The sequence below is a fragment of the Parasteatoda tepidariorum genome, unplaced genomic scaffold (assembly GCF_043381705.1).
Source record: "Parasteatoda tepidariorum isolate YZ-2023 unplaced genomic scaffold, CAS_Ptep_4.0 HiC_scaffold_34, whole genome shotgun sequence".
Classification (NCBI taxonomy): Eukaryota; Metazoa; Arthropoda; class Arachnida; order Araneae; family Theridiidae; genus Parasteatoda; species Parasteatoda tepidariorum.
The window spans coordinates 1-21710 of record NW_027261674.1 but is presented as its reverse complement, the minus strand read 5'-3'; the positions used below and the strand labels follow the sequence as shown (position 1 = coordinate 21710).

Genomic DNA, 21710 nt, shown 5'->3' with positions numbered 1-21710 from the left:
GGTAAACAAACTGGACAGCTATTTTCTTACAAAACAGTAGGCTGTCAAAATAAACATCAGGCTGTATGCATAAATATTAATTGCTATTGAACAACAAATTAACTGACTTTTCAGCATTGCTTGCAGAGGAAGTAATAATTCAATAAAGGAGAAGGGCACAAATGTCAGATTAACCGAAAAATGTTACACATGCAGTATAAAATTCAAGGCACTGCTATACTGTGGCTTTATTTTTTTTTGTTTTCTACTTACTTTTGTAAGCCTCGTGCTATACTTTGTGGTGCAATCGTTTAAATAAAAAAGAAATAAATAAAGAAAGAAAGAAAAGGATTAAATACATCACCTGCAAATGTATCATGACGTGAAGCAGCAACTTTATCTTTGGACTTCCCAATGATGGGAACATCTGAAAATAACAAATCAACAATATCAAATAATCATACTTACATACACAGGATATCTGCAAAATTTTAGACTTTCAAATTCATGACCTTCCATGACTAATTCGAAGAGTTTTTCATGACTTAACATTACTACTTTCTCCGACAAAAAACACAACAAAAAATTTAAAAAAACATTATAATAACATTCATTGAAATGGTAGGTATAACCAAAACTGTTATACTCTGCATCCTCATATTTATAGATTTGAAATTTAAAAAACACAGTCAAGAAAGAGTGGAAGCAATGAAATAGTTGAAAAAATACAAAAGTAAATAATTTGTTTTTCCTTTTCTCTGTATAATTATATTCTAAAGATATTTTTCTTGTTCATCCGTAAGAAAAGAAAGACTTTTAATTTTTCTGTTCGCATTTCGGAATAAAAAAAATTCGGTAATCACTGGCTTTGCTTCCGTTAGAATTTTGAATTGATAACATTAAGAAATTAAATAATGACAAAAATTCTGAAATCACAGAAGTTTAAAAGATAATTTGCTCTAGAAATCCTTTTCCTTTCATTTTTTATAATGAACACCATAATTTTTAAGGAACATGATAAAAACATTTTATATTTTAATAAAATAAGACTGTTAGTGGGGATTTTGTTACAAATTCAGATATTCACAACACCATGAAATTAAATTCCATTTCAAAAATTTGATTTTTTGGCGGCCATAAGCCATGACTTTCCATGATTTTTTTTTTAAAAAAAGTCAAAATCGTTACATTTCATGACACATTTTGCTCAATAGCGAACTTCATGAGTTTTCATGATTTCTCATGACTTTCCAGGTGCGCAGACCTACGCGTAATGCATGCTCTTTAAATCTAGTTAAAAGAAGCTTTCTTATCTTCTATCAAAGGTCGAGTAGCCACGGGCACACTTTTGATATCGTCTGGTAATTCTGAAGGTTCTAATGTGTATTGACGCAAATCTTTTTTCAAACCAACAATAGAAACTGACAAGCCTTAAAAAATGCGTTTATGAGCAATGAAAGCACCTCGCTATTCTAATCATGTGGAACAATTAAAGAGCATAGTTGAAAACCTTAGACAAGGTAAAAATTACCTGCCAGCTCTACCCCTAGGTTAAAATATGCCCCATTATAGTTTCAGTTACTCTTAAACCAGGGACTATCTTTCCAGCTCATCATGGTTCGTAGTGTAAATGCTAGTCTGTTCACGTTATACAAGAGAGGTCGGGGGTTTGTATCCCAGTTGAGGAGATTGAATTTTATCAAATAATATTTTGCAAGTGGATAACTATTTAGTATATTTTATTCAGTTTATAAGTTATTCAGTTTATAAGTTATTTTTCAATTAATTTTTTATTTAAAAAAACTTAGAATTTATAAGAACAAAAAAAAAATGAATCGATGTTTAGTATATTTAATTAAAACATGAGGATTACTTTTTTTTTTTAAAAAAAAAGTTGTAATAAATATGTTTTAATAACTAAATTTTTTTAATTTATAATAATTTTAAGCTTTCATTAAACTTAATTATGAAAATATAAACAAAACTATATTATCAGGCTTGTTTAAAAAAGATAAAAAGGACTATTTATAACTTAAGTATAATCCATCGATTTTCAAATAATCAGAATGCATTCGAAATAAATTTTGTATTTTTAATCGAATGATTTTCCAATTATGTAATAAATAGTTTTTCTTTTTTTTTAACTAGTCCAACATACTTTTGCTCATATTTTCATAATTGAATTTAATAAAAAATTAAATTATTTATTATAAAATTTAAAAAAATTCAGTTAGCTTATCAAAAAATTTTAAATGACTTTTTAAAAAGAATAATCCATACATTTTGATAAAAAAGAATAAAAAATTAAATACTTAATTTTTTTTGTTTTTGAAATTTTAAATTTTTTTAATGGTAACAATATAATATTAACTGAATAAAATATACCAATTAGTTCTTAGGACACAAATCTAGAGAAAAAAATCAAATGCCCCATCTGAAATTTGAATCCCCCCCCGCAACTTCTCCGGCAGAAAGCGGATAGCCTAACCATTAAACTACTAATCCACACATTGTTAGTTTAAATGAACTGAAACCTTTATGAGACTTATTTAACCCGCAGGGACTGAACTGACAGTTAGCCTTTACCCTATAAAATGCCTTCAACCATACTTTTGAATTTAAGATTAATTTTATNAACTACAAATCCACACATTGTTAGTTTAGATGAACTGAAACCCTTATGAGACTTATTTAACCCGCAGGGACTGAACTGACAGTTAGCCTTTACCCTATAAAATGCCTTCAACCATACTTTTGAATTTAAGATTAATTTTATTTTAATAGAAATTGTACGGATGTGTACTTTATGTATAAGTGAACAAAAAGACAAGCAGCATTTGCGTGAATTTAGTAACATCAGCTTAGAACAATATATCATAAGTAGGATCACATTGGAAATCATTTCTAGAAACCATCTTTACACTGAAAAATTACACTTTTTCAAAATATAACCCTGTATATTCAAATCTTCTTTCTCTCTATATTTCTCTGTATATTAAAATTTTCTTTCTTCAAATCTTCTTTCTATTGCTAATATAAATTTCAAAATTTTACCTGGGTTGCCACTCAAATCTGGGAAAAAATTTCCCTGTACATATTGCAGGGAGCGTAGCCGAATATCCCAACAAAAAATAAGCATCTTTGAAGTACTTTTTAAGCACTCAAAAAGTATTTTTAATCACTAAACACATTAACAAAATGCAAAATAATTTTCAAAGAATTTACATGATCCGATAAAATAGCCAATTTCTGACAAAGAACTCTTTTCTTGATTATATTAGCCATTTTAAAATGATCAAAAGATTTTTCGGCTCGATATCAGAGGGTAGAAAAAAGCTAGAAATTGAGAACATCTTGAGAAAATGCAGCAGAGTAGCAAGAATCTCAACTAATCCAACTCAGTAGACGCACATGCAGACACCTCAAGTACTTCATATGTCACCATGATTGATGCTATCATACGCTACGGACAAACAGCACGCCGAAATGAATTGTGAAAACATTCAACATGGTAAAGAAAGAAAAAATCTTCTAAAAGGGAAAATTAAGTACTTTTTAAAATTACCTCATGAAAATAGCAGTTTTAATTGCTTTAAAAAAAGAAAATCATAAATAAGCACTTTTAAGAACTTTTTAAAAACGCTACGCACCATGCATTATACAGATTATATTAAAAGGAAACACAATTACTGTGCTCTTGTGCTTCATTAGGGTAACTATGCTAGTTTTAATTGCTGGAAAATCTTGGAGGAAAAAAAGGAACAGCTGAATATATTTAAATAATGCTATAGTAAATGAAATAGTTTAGTATAGTTGGAATATCATCCTATCCCATAGATTGCATTGAGTGGTCACCATTATGCATTGAGTGGTCACCATTTTTTCAGAAAGAAACTAATTTCCCTGCATTTTCCAAAATTGTAAAGAAAAAATAATCAAAATTCCCCGTTATTTCAGGTGATTTCCCCTGTGGAGTGACAACCCTGGATAATTAGAAAACTGTACGTGTACATATTTTCTATTTAGAAACCATCTCTGGCATAGTTGATTTTAGCCTATAAAATTAAGCTTTTTCAAAACATTACTTCATACCTACTTTCACTAAATTATTGTAAATAAAAATTTCAAAGCTTTATTTATAAATTTAATAAGCAAAACAGATGTACCATTCAAGATGAATTGGGAGTCCTTTTTGTTTCTGATTTAGGATATTTAAATAGTAGGTTGCTCTCACTTCATCATCACAATCCTGGAAGCTCCTCTGCAGAAGGACTAAAATATTTGGGAGAAGCTCTTCACAGTGAGCGCCAAACTTAGCCAAAGAATTCACAGCAGCTGCAAAATAAATGTATGTACATTCAAAACAATGATCAATCACATGAATGTAATACATACCCGCCAACATTGAAGAAGTAAAATAACAGAGATTTTACTAGCGACATTTATTAGGCTACGAGTAAAGTTTTGATACATCATGCATAATCATGTAAGTCAAAAAGAGAAATTCAAAATTAGAAATAATATAAGCACTTACATGTAGCAAAATGATATGTATATAAATCTTAATCTAAAGAAGATTTTTTTATACCATTATTTATAAATTATTTTATAAACTATTTTATAAACGTTGTTAAACAGACAACCCTATTTTGGGTTTACGGCTACTAATGTTCAACTCTGTCACCTTGTCATTTTGAACCCAATCCAAAAGACAAGGGAACTCCTGGATTGATCAAGTACTGGGAGAAATTTGCCTCCTTGGAGGACTTTTTGAAGGAACTAACCCACATTTACATTACATAAAGAGAAAACCACGAAAACGTCTCACAGTTAGCCTGACTGCAAGGAGTACTTAAACTATTAACACTGAACATACTGAAGTGCTAGCAATATCACTATCTGTTGAGGAATAAGAGAAGTATTTTTGCCATCAGCGGGCATTATATTGGGAAAATTTTTTTAAAATAACTTTCTTCAAAAAATACAGCGAAATTTTAAAATGTATGGGTTAACAGGAGATAGTCGTAAAATACAAGAGTCTTCGTTAAGGAACAGGACAATTGGCAGGTATGGTAATAATAAAATTCGAAAATATCGTTTTGCTTCACAAGAGTGCAGTAAGAACGAAAAATACAATTATTAAATAAAGTTGTTCAAATTTTTCTCATCACAAAAAAGTTTATAAAAGTAATTTTATGTTAAAGTTATAAATATTATTATGCTTTAATGTATATGGAATATCTCAACCTGGTTACCATGCTATGTACTTATAAATCAGTCGATTTCTTGAATATTTCTTTTCTTCTCAAAATTATATGCCATGTAAAGAAATGTCTTCATTGCTCCATTTTGTTTCTCGATGTTGCCATATTTGCGGGAACAAAACTGCGGGAAACATGTTTACGCAAGATATGAACTGTCCCATTTTAAATTTTTCTTAAAATTTAAAATAAAACTGTTTTCAGTTTTAGAACTAATTATTTTTTAATTGAATTGTTAATATTTCGTGATAGTTCAAATTTCTCCTTTCATGTAAAAATTTGTCAAAATTTTCATTATTCTACTATCACTATCTTTTTCGTACAACTCAGGAGAACCTGGGTTCAGATAATTAAAAAAATTAAGATTATAAATGATAATAAAACGTTTCGTAAAATTTTGAAAACAAGTAACATATTAAAAACTTAGCAAGCTATTTCTGTTTGATGTAGTAAAATTCGTTAAAATAGTTCGAGATATAGCGTACAAATCAACAAGTAAAATTAATATTAAGGGGCTCAAAATTTTGAGGGCTCTCTGAGCAAATTATATAAACCATATATCCCAGATACAGAATACAAATCCGTCGAAAAAAGGGGCATATTTTTTCAGTAAAAGTATATTTTGGGATCTGATTTCGTAACTTAAGGTATATTCTGCACTGATTTAATACCGTATTTGAGGTAACTCCCTTGAACCATTAAGATTTAGTTTTAGAAAGTGAAGATTTGATTATTAGATCAAAAGTTATTCCTGGTGGTATGCTATTTTTAAGAATAATTTATCTTAGAATTCTGAATTTTTCATGATAGTTTAACAAAAGTACAAAAATGATTTAAGTGCAAATATTTTAGAGATACATCGATTTTTTATAAATTAATTTTCTTTAGATTTAAATGGGTTACAGTAGTTTTGCTGTAAGATTTTTCTTTTATACTTGGATTAAATTGCTCAGGATAAAACAAGTTATAACACGTATTTTTTTTTCTCAAAAAATCGAAACTTTTGGAACGAAAAATCCTTGAGATCCCTTAAGGGTGCATGATAGATATGTGGTCAACAAAAGGTGCATTATTTTGAAGAACATGCAGGAATTTTAAAAATAACAGTAGAATTTCTTAGTTATGCAGAAGATAACTTAAACAGTAGTCGCACACGCATTGCTTCATATTTTAAACGAGTTCCTATAGCGGGTTACGTGTTAAGGCAAAATTCTATTTTGCATTTGTCTATTTCTCAGTTAAACAAAAAATATATTTCACTGAATATTATTTGGAAGGTAGGTTTCGTGGATTTTTTTCGGTGGTATAACGATTTCTTACGGTAAACTCAAATTTGACGGCAGACAGTGTTGTTGGCTGAATGGTTTATGGTGTTTCAGATTTTAAGAGGATAAGTTAATTAAGACTTAATTTGAGGAGTATGCTGACAATCATCTAATGATTACTGAGAAATCGAATTTTAAAAAGGTCATATTTTTAAAATTCGATTTTTCAATAACTATTCGACCAATTTTGCTCAAAATATATATTTTGCCAAGCAAAATTACATACTTTGAAGTGGTGTAAAAAATTATATACTTAACAACTCAAAACGTTTCAAACTTATGTTAAATAAATTAATACAAAATGATAAATATTAACAAAACGTTATTTTCTTAATGGATAGAACTGTACACGAGCTGTAACTGTAAATGAAATGCGGCGAAAGGCGCAAAAAAGTAAAATTAACATTAAGGGGTCCAAATCGTACCTTTCTCTTGATCAAATTATTTCTCAGGTTGTTGCCACCACATATATTTTAGGAGACAGAAATCCAAATCCGAATTTAAAAAAAAGAGGTATGTATATTAAGAGAATACGTTTTTCTGTCTGATTTCGTAACTCAAAATCGGCTGCACTAATTAATTAGCACATTTGAGGTCATCCTCTCGAACCATTAAGATTGGGTCCTAGAACGTTAAGATCCGATCATTAAATTAAAAGTTATTCAGAATGGTCCGTTTTCTTTATTGCCAATCTAAAATATCTCGCTGAATAAATTTGACCTATAACTAAAAAAAAAGTTATTTAAGATGTCCCCTCATCTCCGCACTAACTCTTCGCTCCTTTACTAATTTTTGATACAAACAGATTAGAAGCTAAAATTATGTTTAAATTAGCAAATAATACAATAAATATTGCAAATCTTAAATAAAACATGATAGTTTTTAATTTCATATATTTTTTTTCACTTCATATTGTCGATACAAAGTGTTCTTAAGGAAAATAAAAAATGTGTACGTTTATTTCTTAAAGAAAATATTATTTAGACACTAACAGTAAATGCCTATGTAAACCTGCACATGGAGTCTTTAAAATTTTGGTAAATCATACAGTAACATCTGCTAGTACTCCAAGTTCAACACTTACATGAAGAGCATTTTATAGAGTATCAAAACTCCACATTTTTATGTTAGAAAAAAATTTTTTTATTAATAATACTCCAAATTGCCGATCACTGGTCAAGTGGTTACTGTACTGGACTAAGGGACCAGTGGTTGTGGGTTCGAATATCAAGGTAGAAATGTATGTAACTTTTTCTCTCTCCGTATTCTAATGTCCTTTCTTCTAAGCGATTTTATTTTATTTTATAACCGTCGTTGAATAGCTGACCAGCCAATTTTAGGTGTACGACTACTAATGTTCTACTCTGTAACCGATTTCGAACCAATACAGAAGACAAGGAGACTCCTGGATCAGTATCCCCAAAAGTGTGATTTGTTACGGGAACAGGGAGGACTTTGCGACTCGACAGATTTAACGTGCATCAGTCCATTACATGTTCCATTACATGTTCAAATATTTATATTAATTGCTCATTTAAAAAAATATTTATGTGGTCTTTGGTGTAAAAAATGCCTATAATAATAATAAGCTATTCACACAATTTAAAAATATTAACAAAAGAATACATATACGTTTTAGACAAAAGAATCGTCTTAAACAGTGGTTAGAACTTGCGCACTACAAGTAGTGAAACTACTGTAGTCGCTACTTTTTTTGTAGTTTGTAGTGTAGCGAACTACTTTCTTTAAAAAAAACTAGTTTAGGGAGATACAAAAAAAAAAGACAGCAATTTGTAGCAATTCTTAGCAACTACTTTTATCGGTAGTTGAGAAAAGAAGTAAAGCTCTAAGGGATTTAATTTTTCGAATTTGATTGGTGCGAATCTTCGCGGGATCGTCAATGAATGCAATGAAAATGACTCTGTGGCTGCAGCTGAGCTTTAATAGATATTACGTATTTAAAATTACGTATAACTAGGAATTAAAATAGACAATTAATCACTTTGGTACATACAAATACAAATGCACACTTGGTACTTACACATACAAATGCACACTTGTGAAACATTGATGTTGTTTCAATTTTAAAGAAACGGAATGCATTTTTTATGTACTTAATTTATAAGAGAAAATAAAAGAGCATTTAGCAATTGAAAAGATGCGATTATTTGATAATTTCGCATTTCTTAAATTAAATTTTCGCTGTCGAAATATGTGTAAGCATTTGAAGGTTAAATGAACAAATTCGTAAACATTTTTTTGGAAAAACAAACTCACTCTTGTAAACATAAATCTCTCTCAATTATTCCCTTACATTTCATGTAGGCCAATTTGTTATTCAAAACCATTTTGAATATAGTTGCAAATTAAGTTTTTCATCAAAGTTTGTCTCCTAAAAGTAGTGAAATAGTTACTACAATTTCAATAGCCACTCCATTTTAAAAAAGTAGTTGCTGTTAACTACATTCGTAACAAAGTAGTTGTAATAAACTATAAAAACAATGTTTTTTCCGACCACTGATCTTAAATGTAATATTTCACTTAATTAGCTTTAATATGGAATCAGTTCATCTAAAAAATAATTTTTCAATGTAACTTAATATAATTTTTTAGACTGACAATTATGGGAACTTCGGAGTTTTAAAATGCTGAATATTACAAAGTTTTTGAGCTTTTTTATCAAAATATCTGAGAGTTAAGACTTACCGAAAGATTTCTGAAGTCACAGATGCCTGCTATCCGGAATCAAGGAGCTTTTGGCACTGAGTAGACCACTGCCAAGGCTATTGCCACACAACCATACAAATAATAAGATCTCATCGGACTTTTTCTAAAACCTAGAAATGTGCAAACACTTTGTTTCAATATTAATCAGATTACTTTAAAAAACATCTACTTTATTCCTACTATTATTTTTCATTGCAAAATATTTTAATAATTAAGTATTGACAAATTTTTGTTTAAATTTAATATTAAAAATAAACTGGGAACTATTATGGTTTTGCCGTTCATATACGAATTGTGCGTAAAAATGTCATTTTTGTTTTTTGAATTATGTTGATTGAAATAATTTATTAAATTGCGAATTTTCAAAAGTTATTATTATTATTTTACAACTGAACGGGTACTGCCTCATTGACACAGGAAAGCCACCACATTTTTTTTCTACATTATAAACATATCCCCCAGTCATTAGAGAATTTCTATATTTTCAGAAAATATATTTCTTTTTTAACAGTAGCAAGTATTTTGTATTAATAAATTAGATTAAGTACAGGGGTCGGACAAAATAATGGAAACACTTCGATACTAACAAACTTTTTGATGTTTCTCAAAAAATATTTAAAAAAATCAGTTTACAAATTTATAAGTGTGATTAGATCGTGCGATTTCTCCTACATATAAATGAAGTTTAAAACTTTGTGAGGTTTGGGAGACTGACAATAAATTACGAACGGAAATTTTTTCAACACTACGGCTGCGCTAAAAAATGTAACAAAAATGGGCACTTTTATGACTGTTTTCTTCAAAATGATGCAACAATTAAGTGGTTAAATACAATCTCTCACTTAATTGATTTTGATACCAAATCAATTCATCAAAAGAGATAATTTTTTCCCACACGATATAATTCTTTACACTAAGAAATCTGGTAAGTAATGACTTTTGAAATAGTAAATATTGGAATATTTTTGGGCTTTTGTTATCAAAATATCTGAGAGTTGAGAAGACGTACCGAAAGATTTTCGAGGTCTCAGGTGCTTGCTGCCCGCAAGTATTCATTTTTTAAAACAATGAAAACAAATTGGGAACTATCATGGTCTTGCCTATCAAATAGGTAGCCTTTCAAATACCCGTAAGAAATTCTTAATTTACCTAACATTAAAAATAGTTGGCAGGAATCGCTACAAACTACAGTAATATACAATAGTTTAGCTACTTCTAACCACTGATCATAAGTTATAATTTTTTTTACTACTAAACTGGTACTAAGAATTAAAACAAGAGAACTATCATGTCTTTTTTGTACATTACAAACATATCCTCCTGTCACTAGAGAATTTCTGTATTTTCAGAAAATATTTTTCTTTCTAACTAGTTACTAAAATTATGTATTAATACATTACAATAAATAGAGTTTTGTCCACAATAACATATGAAAAATTTAAACAGTTCAGTGAAAAAAGATATCACCCTTAATAATTTTTGTTCGGATGATTTGATTTTCACAAAAAAGTGTCAATCTTAATGGTTCCATCGGATGAAGTCACCCATTACTAGTTCCAATCTTAATGGGTGATAACAAATATGCTAATTAGTGTTAACTACTAATTAATCCACGAAATCAAATACAAAAACGTACTTTCTCGGAATAAACATGGACTTTTCTTTTAGATATATGGATTTTTCACGCTTAAAATCTGGGGGAGGGCAGGTAGCTGCAATCTAGAAATTGTGATCCTTATAGTATACTATAATATTCTATTTTTGATTTCCTAGTTATTTTACTATTTAGAACATAAAGTCTTTAAGATTTTTAGCACAATTTAATTAATGGAACATTAAACAATTCCTAATAGATTAATATCAATGTATAGTAACTTTTTATAGAAATTTATCATAAAGAGGATAAACAGAACCAGTTAGTCAATATTCTTTCGTAACAGTAATTGATTTTGATTAAGAGTTTTAATACAGTTTAAGAATTTCTCAGTCACATAACATTAAAGTAGAATTACAATATATTAAAGAAAAAAAAGAAACGAAAAAAAAAATTTAAAATTGCGAAATGATCCCCCAATTTGCCATTCAAAAATGCCATGACATGATTGCTGTATTTTACTTTATTTTAAAACGATCGTTGAACAGCCGACCCATTCTTTTTCCTGCTACTAAAGTTGAACTCCGTAGCCTTGTGATTTTGAACCCAATCCAGAAGACAAGGGAACTCCTGGATTGGGAGAAATTTGCTTTGGNCTTTTTGGTGGAACTAACCCGCATTTGCGTTACATGGAGAGAAAAACATGAAAACCTCCCATAGTTATCCCGATGGCCAAGAGACTCAAACCCATGATTCGTCTAACACTGAGGATATTTTACGTCAGCACTGTGATCGGTGAAAGTCGTATGCGGAATTCGCATCAACCTGGCCTCGCTGGGATTCAAACCTGGTTCACCTCAGTGGAAGGCGAACGCTTTATACCCTGAGACATCGTGTCTCTATGATTACTGTATTGATTGTAACCAATCATTATAAGAAACGATAGTTGTGAAACTACCAAATTCAACCTTCATGATTTGTTGCTGGATTGACTGAAAATAATAAATAAGTACATCAACTTAAAATGATCACCATTAAAGTTAGATGGTGTATCAAATTTTCATTAATTAAAATAAAAAGACTCTGGCATGAAAATCTATTTTTCCCTATTCTTCGATTTGAATAGATTATTTTAAAATCCTTGTTGACTTGAGTAGAAAACGGTGATCTTTTGAACGTACAAAAAATTCGGGAATAACTGGGCAAAAAGCTGAAAGTTAAAAAGTCTACCGAAGTCAGTCTACCAAAGTCAAAATTTTTGATGGTCATATCAAAACATTTTGACGGTGACATTCTGATGGTTTTTGTTGGTCTCAATGAGATTAATGATGGTCCAACATCCTTTGATGGTCCAACATCCTTTGATGGTCTTCATCATCCAGCATTTTCCATTATGCGTTCATGGTTTTCTATATGCCAACAAGTTTCATTTATTCCATGATGGAAATTGCTGCTTTAATACTTTATCGGTAAATCATCAAGATTCTCAGGGACCAACAATCAATGATGGTTCCAACTATACATTTCCATGATGGTTCTCAGAACTATACCATCAAAACATTTTAGTATTTTTTTTTATGTTGTAAAATCATAAATAGGTTCGAATTCCTACATTAGGATGGTTGTTTATGCTTGATTTCTAAAAAAACTATGGTGGAAATTTCTGATGGTTTAACATGAAAAAGCCATCAAAACAAGTTGCTATTCTTATGTTGAACCATAATAAATCATTCGAATTCCTACTTTGGGGTGATGGTTATTTATTTTGGTTACCATCAAAATTACAATGTTTTTATGGTGAAATTATTGATGGTTACCATCAAGATTATGTTGGTCCATCAATGGAAAACCAACAAAAATTTTGACTTGGTTAATTTAGCAGAATATTTTGGATATCAAGATAACTACAAACTTTACAATATAGAATGCATTTCATGCTACGTATAACTTCTTTTATAAACTTATAATCCCAAGTTAAAACTTTTGATGGTTTTCTATTGATGGACCAACATACATTCTTAGACAACAAACATTCTTGACTGTAACCATCAATAATTTCATCGTAAACGATTATATTTTTTGATAGTAACCAACATAAGTTACCATACCCCCAATGTAGGAACTCTGACTGATTTATGAAGGTCCAATATAAGAATAGCAACTTATTTTGATGATAAGTTCATGTTAAATCGTTGGAAATTTCCTTCATAGTTTCTAAGAAATCAAATGTTAGAACGATTATGAAAAACCATCTCCCCTATGTAAAAAATCGGACTGATTAAAGATGGAAAAACATTAAAAAAATGTTTTGATGGTATATTCCTGACAGCCACCAAGAATTCTTACACTACAACCGTTTTCTTTAGGGATACAAACACAAGCTGTCTTAATTGTTTTTTATTTTTGTTGTTGTAGTTTATTTACGTCGCACTGGAGTTGCATAATGGGCTATTGGCGACTGTCTGGGAAACATCCGTGAGGATAGTCTGAAGGCATGAAATCCCAATTTAGATCCTTTGCAGAGGGGATGGCACCCCTGCTTCAGTAGCCCGACGACCTGAACGTTAATTTGAGCACTTTACGATAGAACAGTTTAACGAGGAAAAATACCGTCCCTACACAAACTAATCCAAGTGGTTACCCACCCGCACACTGACGGCAGCCAATGATGTTTGACTTCGGCGATCTGCTGGGAACGGTTTCTTAACGATCAGTCCACTGCGAGACTCAATTGTTTTTTTAAGTTTGAATAGAAGTAATAGAGATGTTTATTATGCTGTAGAATTTTTACCAAACTTCGAATAATGGAAAGTTTTTTCTTCTATTACAATATTAACTACTCGAGGTTGCTAATATTGACTTCGCGTGGTGGTATATTCTTTAAGGGTTTCAATAACTATATAGGGTTGCTAAAACTCTAATTTGAAACCTGTTTCTTTCGCCAAATGTTTAGAGATGAACATTAGTAACAATTCAGGAGTCTGACCTTCTGTTCATTTACAAGTCAAAATTCTTGATCGTCCCATCAAAACATTTTGAAGGTTTTTGCTGGTTTCAGTGCGTTTCATGATGGTCCAACATCAATTGATGGTCACCATCATCCAACATTTTTCATTATGCGTTCATGGTCTTTGATATGCCAACAAACTTCCATCATTCTATGATGGAAATTGCTTTACTTTAATACTATGATGGTTAATCATCTACACTATGATGGTTAACCACCAAGAGAAATTTGACTTTCAAGGACCAAAATTTCATGATAATCTCGGATGATTTCAACTATACAAATTTTATATTCATTAATCAAGTCCGATTAACAAGAAAAATAAATATATTTGCAGATGGATCCAAGAAGAGTGATGGTACGGGTGCTGCAATTGTACAATATGAAGATGGCATAATCACATCAACCACGCAATTGAAACATAACTCCAACAACACTATATTCCAGGCTGAAGCAATAACATTAAAGGAAGCCATGACTCAGGCCATAAAACAACAAATCGCAAGGCAAACTACATTATGGTCAGACAATAATAGCACTTAAAAATTATAATACCACTCATCATATTATACAGGACATCCAAAATCTACTTAATATTACTAATGGCCTCCAAATCTCATGGATTAAAGCACATAATAAACAACGATGGAAATGAACAAGCTGATAACTTAGCTAAAGAGGCAATTAATAAGGGTCAATTTTTCAACATCAAAGTTCCACATTCATTCATTAAGCTTAAAGCTAAAACGCAAATTAAGAAGGCAATATTCACATATTGAAGAAATCTTAAAATATAAGTTTAGAGGGGTTTACGACGTCCTACAATAGGTTAACGTTTGAAGGCAAAATTCGATTATTTTTTTTTCAAAGAAATTGGCTGAAACCTTTTTAAGACGTAACTATTTTTTTGGAGGATGGGCTAACGAAAATATTGTTTTGGGCAAACGAGTTCCAAAATTAGACTAAAATTTTGAGCTTAAATTGAAATTTATTATTTAGTCAGAAATCAGACAAAGCTTCTCACTTATTTTTCAACGGTCAAGAAAAAAATTTAGATGACTAAATCCGCAGGTGGTCAGTATGCACCACAAATGACACGCATAGAGTGGCAGAACTCATACCAATATTCCTTTCAATATATTTGTTTTTTCAGCTAAGGAATGTGTGTTACTTTCTTATAGCTAATTTGTAATGAACTTTTTTTAAAAAACAAAGTCATTGATGAACACCTTCAAAACTTTTCAACTTAACTTTGCAACTATCTAACGTAACTCTTTCATACGAACGCTCTTACGAAAATTTGTACTTAATTCAGGATTTTCTAGATGCAAAAGTCAGTCTCGAACTTTTGGTTCAAGAACTCATTTTAGTCATAAGTCTTTTTTGTGGGGTAATATATCGAAATTTTTTGTTGGGCTAATGACTTTCTAAATTGGGCTAAAATTATCTAAAAGGCATTTTGGTCATTAATTTTATTTCAGCGATAAGTTAGTTATAAGTTTTGATGTGCCGACGCGAGCTAACGATTTTCTAAAATCGGCAACGTGTTGGAGCAAAATTTGTATTTGCCATCTTTACATTTTAGCCCAAATTCGTTTGGGCTAAAAATTGCTCGGAAGGTTTCAGATTTCCTACAATAATCTTAAATTTGGTGGAATAACATAAGGTGTTTAACATCATAATTTAGCAAAGAAGCACAACCGGACCATAACTATTTTTCGGCTGATTAACATTTAAACTTTTGGTTCTTGGGACAAAAATTTGTTAAAACCTGTTTCTGTTGTGGCTCTTTTCCCCTTTTTTATGGGTGGACTAACGAAATTTTTAGTCGTGTTGACACGAGAGATTAATTCCCCACAATAAGTTAATAGTTCGAAACGAAATTCGTAAATTTAGTCCAAAAATTGGTTTAGTCAATTAAAAACTGTTTTGGCTGGAAAAAAAAACACTTTTAAGTTGGTAAATAGAAAGTATTTACGCAATAGCATATGTGACTCAGAAGAATATAAAGGATCCAAACTTACGAGACCATCGGCATGAAGCACCGGCTGCCTTTACTTCCCAGGTAAGTCGGTAAGAATCCATTTGAAAATGGTGAGCTTCGACTAGACAACCGGGTTTGTACCTCAATTCTTTCCAATGATATCACAGTGAACATTGCCTTAGCCACTTGGACATCTTGGCTTAAAAAAATTTAAAAAAAAACTTTTCGGCAAGTTGGCTAATTAAAAAGTTTGGTGCGCAATAATAGGCAAATCCTATCCTCATATAGGGCTAACTCTGAGTTTAGTAAAAACTGACGAACTTTAGTTTCATGGTCAAAAATTGGCTAAGCTACGTCTAATTTCAAATTTTTTTTTGGTGGATTGCTTGGGGTAACAAAATTTTTACAGGAAAATTATATTTCGTGGCCAAAATCAATATTGCAGTTTCAATCATTTCATCAAGTCAAAAATCATTTAAAGCTTGTTTTGGCTATTTCTTAAAGATAATTTGATAATTTTTTAATGTTCTTTGGCGATTGTGATCTCGAACGGCTGATTTCTATATCATAAAATATATAAAACCTATTTTGGAAAGCATTCTGTATTTATGCTAATAATCTAACGAATCTTGACAATGAGCGACGAATCTATATATCTAGAATCTAAATATCTAGAAGGATAATTGCTTACTATTAGAGGCTAACTTTAAACGCGAAATTCAAATTTGAGATTTCCGGGACAAAAATTATTTACAGTTTGTTTTTGCCGTGCCATAATTTTTTTTGTCGAATGGGCTGACAAGAACATATTTTGGATTAGAATGCACTAATAATTTCTTACAATGTACTCGCGTTCTGAAAAAAAATGAACTTGTTTCTATTTGAAAATATAGTTAAATTTTATTAATACAAAACTTTTTTTTAACAAATTCGATAACGATTAACTTATTTTACTTTATTTTATAACCGTCGTTGAACAGCTGATCCAGTTTTCGGGTTTGCGACTACCAATGTTCAACTTCATAGCAACTTAATTTTGAACCCAATCCAGAAGACAAGGGAACTCCTGCATCAAGTATTAAGAAAAAATGCCTTCGTGGAGGCCTTTTTGATGGAACTAAACCCATTTGCGTTACATGGAGACGAAGACCACGGGAACCTCCCACGGTTAGCCTAACGGCAAAGGGACTCTATCCCATGATCCCTCTACCATCGAGGATATTTCACGTCAGCACTGTGGTCTGTGCAATTCGTATCGACTAGCCATCGGGGGATTCGAACCCGGTTCTCTTCATTGTAAAAGCTCTATCCCCTGAACCATGACGACTTAACGAATATTCTATGGAATTTACATTGCCCTACAATGAAGTTGTATTTGAATGTAAAATCCATATTTGTAGTTTTTTATTCAAAAAGAAGATGAAAAAACGTTAAACCTTTTATATAAATATAATATGCAACATGTAATATTATTATTATTATTTTAGCTGCGATGTTAACGAAAGTACCGATTTTCTAAATTAGGCTAAAACTGAGATATTAAATTAAAACTTAGCAGATGGCAAAGAGGAATTTATAAATTTCTCCGGAGGCTACGAATACAATGATTTAGACTAATTTGTGCCGCTATGAGGTCCGAGAAGGACTTATTGTTTGATATGTTTTATTTTTTAGAGTCCTTCTTTAGGTTACTGGGTGAATTTGGACGGAGAGTAGCTAAAACTTGTTTAGAACATTGTTTTTAGCAGTCAAGCAAACCGATATTTCTGATGAGCAAACAATATTCTATAATCTTTACAGTAGTTTGAACCATATTTTATAAATTTTCAAAAAAAATTTTTATGAAAATTCTTATGTTCTCTAGTAATTAGTATGCACTTTTCATTAACTTAACGAAGTGGTATTTTGAAAATATTAATTAGAATATATTTCTCAAATATTTTATGGGTTATTGTTACATATTTTATGGGTCTGCAGGAAACATTCTAAAATCGACGTAATTTTCTCAAATGGAATGTATAAATAAATACAAAAAAGATTGCGCTCTTCAAAATCAATGTTTATTGGAGAAGTAGTTTAAGAGAAAATGCTTCTTGAGTGTAGAAATTTAACATTTTGAGCTAAAAAAGCTAGCAATAGGAAGAGTTACAAATGTTAAAAAGAAGCCAAGAGTTCTCAAAAAAGAATAAAAAATATTTCTACTGTAATTAGAATTAAAACTTAAAATGTTCTAGAATATTTATTCAGAAGTAAACATTAAAAAAAAATTGAATTTCGGGCGAATCCATTGGTCGAAAAGACTACATTAATTTTTGTAGTTTACTACAGCTACTTTGCTACAAATGTAATTAACTACACCAGCAAATACTTTTTTAAATGTAGTGACTATCAACTACTTTGGAATTGTAGTAACTACTTCACTGCTTTAAAGGAAACGAACTTTGCTTGAGAACTTAATTTACACCGAAGTTTAAAATGGTTTTGAATAAGAAATCGGCTTACATTATATATAAGGAAATGTATTTAAGGAATACTTATTCATGTTTACAAGAACGAGTTTGTTATTTCAAAACATTTTTTTCGAATTTTTTCGTTTAGCCTTCAATATTTTATGCCTTTTCCGACAGCGAATATTTAATTTAAGAAATGCGAAATTATCAAACATTATACGAAATAATTAGTTTTTTTTTATTGTTCTAGACCATTTTATTTAGTCTAAGAAATTAAGTACATCGAAAATACCTTCCGTTTGTTTAAAATATCAGTTCTTTACGAGTGTGCATTCGCTTATGAAGTTGTAATTAATTATCAAAGTGATTAATTATCTATTTTTCGTAATGGCTAGTTTAAATCTATGATAACGCTCAGCTGCAGCCACAGGGTCATTTTTCATTGCATCCATTGATGGACCCCCGAAGATTTGCATCCATCAAATTCGAAAAATTAAATTCGTTAGAACCATGTTTCTAAAATTAGTTACCAGGACTCGCTACAAACTACTGTTTTTGTTTGTATCACACTCTACTCACTAGGAGTGGGTGATAAATCGATGCATAAGAAAATATCGATTCTAAGCAATCATCGCCGATCCGATCTTTAGATTTCCTATTTTACGAGGCATCGGAAATCGTGATACACTGAGATGTGTACAATATTTTCCTATGTATATCGTTGACATCTATGTCTACACGCGTGATGTTGTGAATTGTTCCCGATAGTACATCGATCGTTTGCAAGCTCGTGCGAAGAGTATTTTCCTCTGTAAGTGTGCAGCGATATCCGTGGAGATGATTTATATCTTACCCCGATTTTTTTACATTGTGACTCATCATCCTTTGAAATAACATCACGAGTGGGAATTCACAAGCAAAAGTGTGACCTAAGTAATTAATTTCCTGTTTTTCATAATAATTAGTCTAAATATTACGTTATACGCGATTTTTAAATGTGTAATTTCTGTTAAATCTCAGCTGCATCCATAGGGTTATTTTCTTTCCATCCATTGATTAACCTGCGAAGATTCACCACCATTAAATTTGAAAAATTAGTTACGTTAGAACTGTGTTTCTTTTCTAAACTAACATTAAAAGTAGTTGCCAGGAAATGCTACAAACTACTTTTTTTTGTATCGTATTACTCACTCAGGGTGCGTAGCCAAACCTTTCAACAAAAAATAAGCACCTTTTAACCCGTACTTTTTAAGCACTCAAAAAATATTTTTAAGCACTATACATTAACAAAATATACATACATTAACAAAAGCTATATACATTAACAAAAGGCAAAATAATTTTCAAAGACTTTACATGATCGTGATAAAATAACTAGTTTCTGACAAAGAACTCTTTTCTTGGTTATATTAGTCATCATAAAAAGATCGAGAGAGTTTTCGGTACGATATCAGAGGGTGGAAAATGAAGTCTGAAATTGAGAATATCTTGCAAAATGCAGCAGAGTTGCAAACGAGAGTACAAGAATCTCACCGATCCCAGCTCACTAGATGCACATGCGGACCCCTCAAGTATTTCATCAAACCTGCAACATGATTGGACCGATGGTACGCCGTATTGGATTATGGTTGAATGAATTGTAAAAACGTTGAACGTGAAAACCATGCTTTTGCATACTTGACGAAAATCAACATGGTAAAGAAGAAAAAAAAATCTCATTTTCGAAAGGGGAAAGTTAAGCACTTTTTAAAAACACCCCATGACAAAAGCACCTTTAAGGGCATTTAAGTAACGAAAATCGAAAATACGCACCTTTAAGTACTTTTTGAAAACACTACACACTATGTCACTACACTACTTTTGTAAAAAAATAGCACACTACACTACAAACTACGAAGAAAAGTAGCAACTACAGTAGTTTCACTACGTATAGGGCGTTGCTTCCGACCACTGCAATACATTTTATGTCTTAATAGATTCTTCGTGCAATTATTTGCTGATAAAAAATGGAACGAGGAAGAAACGTGTAAAAGCACCAATAACCACATATTGTTTACTTTACATACTAAAGCTGCCTCAGATAGTAAAATTTTCAAAAAAAAACTTCCATTAAAAATTAAATTATATAACTTTTTCATTCGAACATTTAATATTTTTGCAGATATTCCAGTATTTTATGGGGGGAAAACACACTAATTATTTCCTTTTTCACATTTTGTAAATCATTGCATTAGAAAAAAACGTGAAATCAGTTGCAGTAACTACCAAAAAAATTATTTACGACAAAATCACTCGAATCGAACTTTTCCAAAAAAAAAAAAGATTACTAAATGTGAGTTTTCATTTTGAGATTCAGTTATTGTAAAAAATGATATCTTATTAAAAATATAGGATTTTAATAATTGTGGAAATCAATAGTAATAACTACATTAAAAAAATAGATTGAAACCTCTTACAGAAAAGAAAACCGAAATTTTTAACTTCTCAAAGGAAAAATTTTGTGTCCAGCGACAGCGTCCCCTTGTCACCACGATTCTGCCATGGGGAAGTAAACAAAACACATACAAGTAATCCTTACAAAAAGAGAAATCATATGATGCCAGCACAGTCTTTCATTTGACACTCATAATTTAAAAATATAGAAATTTTGTTATAACTTTGACCTATTTTATGTATTCAACCAAAATGTGTAAATCAATGTCTAGCACTTTTCGAAAATTGATGACTAACAATAGAAAATGCATTAATTTAAAGTAAAGTCTAACCAAGTGAATAGATTAGAGCTTTCGATCTCTATTTCAGCGGTTACTACTATAGTTGCAACTACTAATATACTCAAATTGTTTTTTTTTTCTGTTGTTTTTTTTAACACAGCAGTTTCAGAAATATACTTTAAAATTTAAAAAAAAAATTATGAGGCCTTTTCTATTTTTAGCTCTTATATTTTTAAAATAAATACAAATCAGAAGCATATTGTATCTAAGTAATTTAAAAGTAATATAAATTATTTATTTTAAAAAAAATGTTTTTTAGTAGGATAGTTGTGAAATAAATTACTTTAACTTAACCAATTAGGACAAATTACAAGATAATTTTAGAGTTAAATCACAATCCCCATAGAAAAAAATTATTAGTATGCTGACAATTTCAAATATATTTTTTTAGTATTAATTAATTTAAAATGAATTGAATAAACATCAGATTAACCAATTTTAAAAAAATAATGTTTTTTTAGTTATTAAAAGTAATTTTTCTTGTATAACAGAAAGAATTTATTTAAAACACTAAATGTAAGTTATGACTAAGTTTATGAAACTTCTTTTTTCGCATTGACAACAAAACGAAGAAAAAAAAACTGATCTCTGAGTTCGGCAGAAGTTAAA

The 21710-nt window shown here is 30.5% G+C and overlaps 1 long non-coding RNA gene across 1 annotated transcript; it reads right to left on the bottom strand.

Annotated features, from left to right (window-relative positions):
* Positions 1-334: 334 nt before the first annotated feature.
* LOC122272502 (uncharacterized) lies at positions 335-9409 on the bottom strand. The gene is made up of 3 exons (XR_006227068.2): positions 9272-9409; positions 4146-4314; positions 335-406 (listed from the first exon to the last, which is right to left on the bottom strand). It is a non-coding gene; the product is annotated as an uncharacterized lncRNA (long non-coding RNA).
* Positions 9410-21710: the final 12301 nt, after the last annotated feature.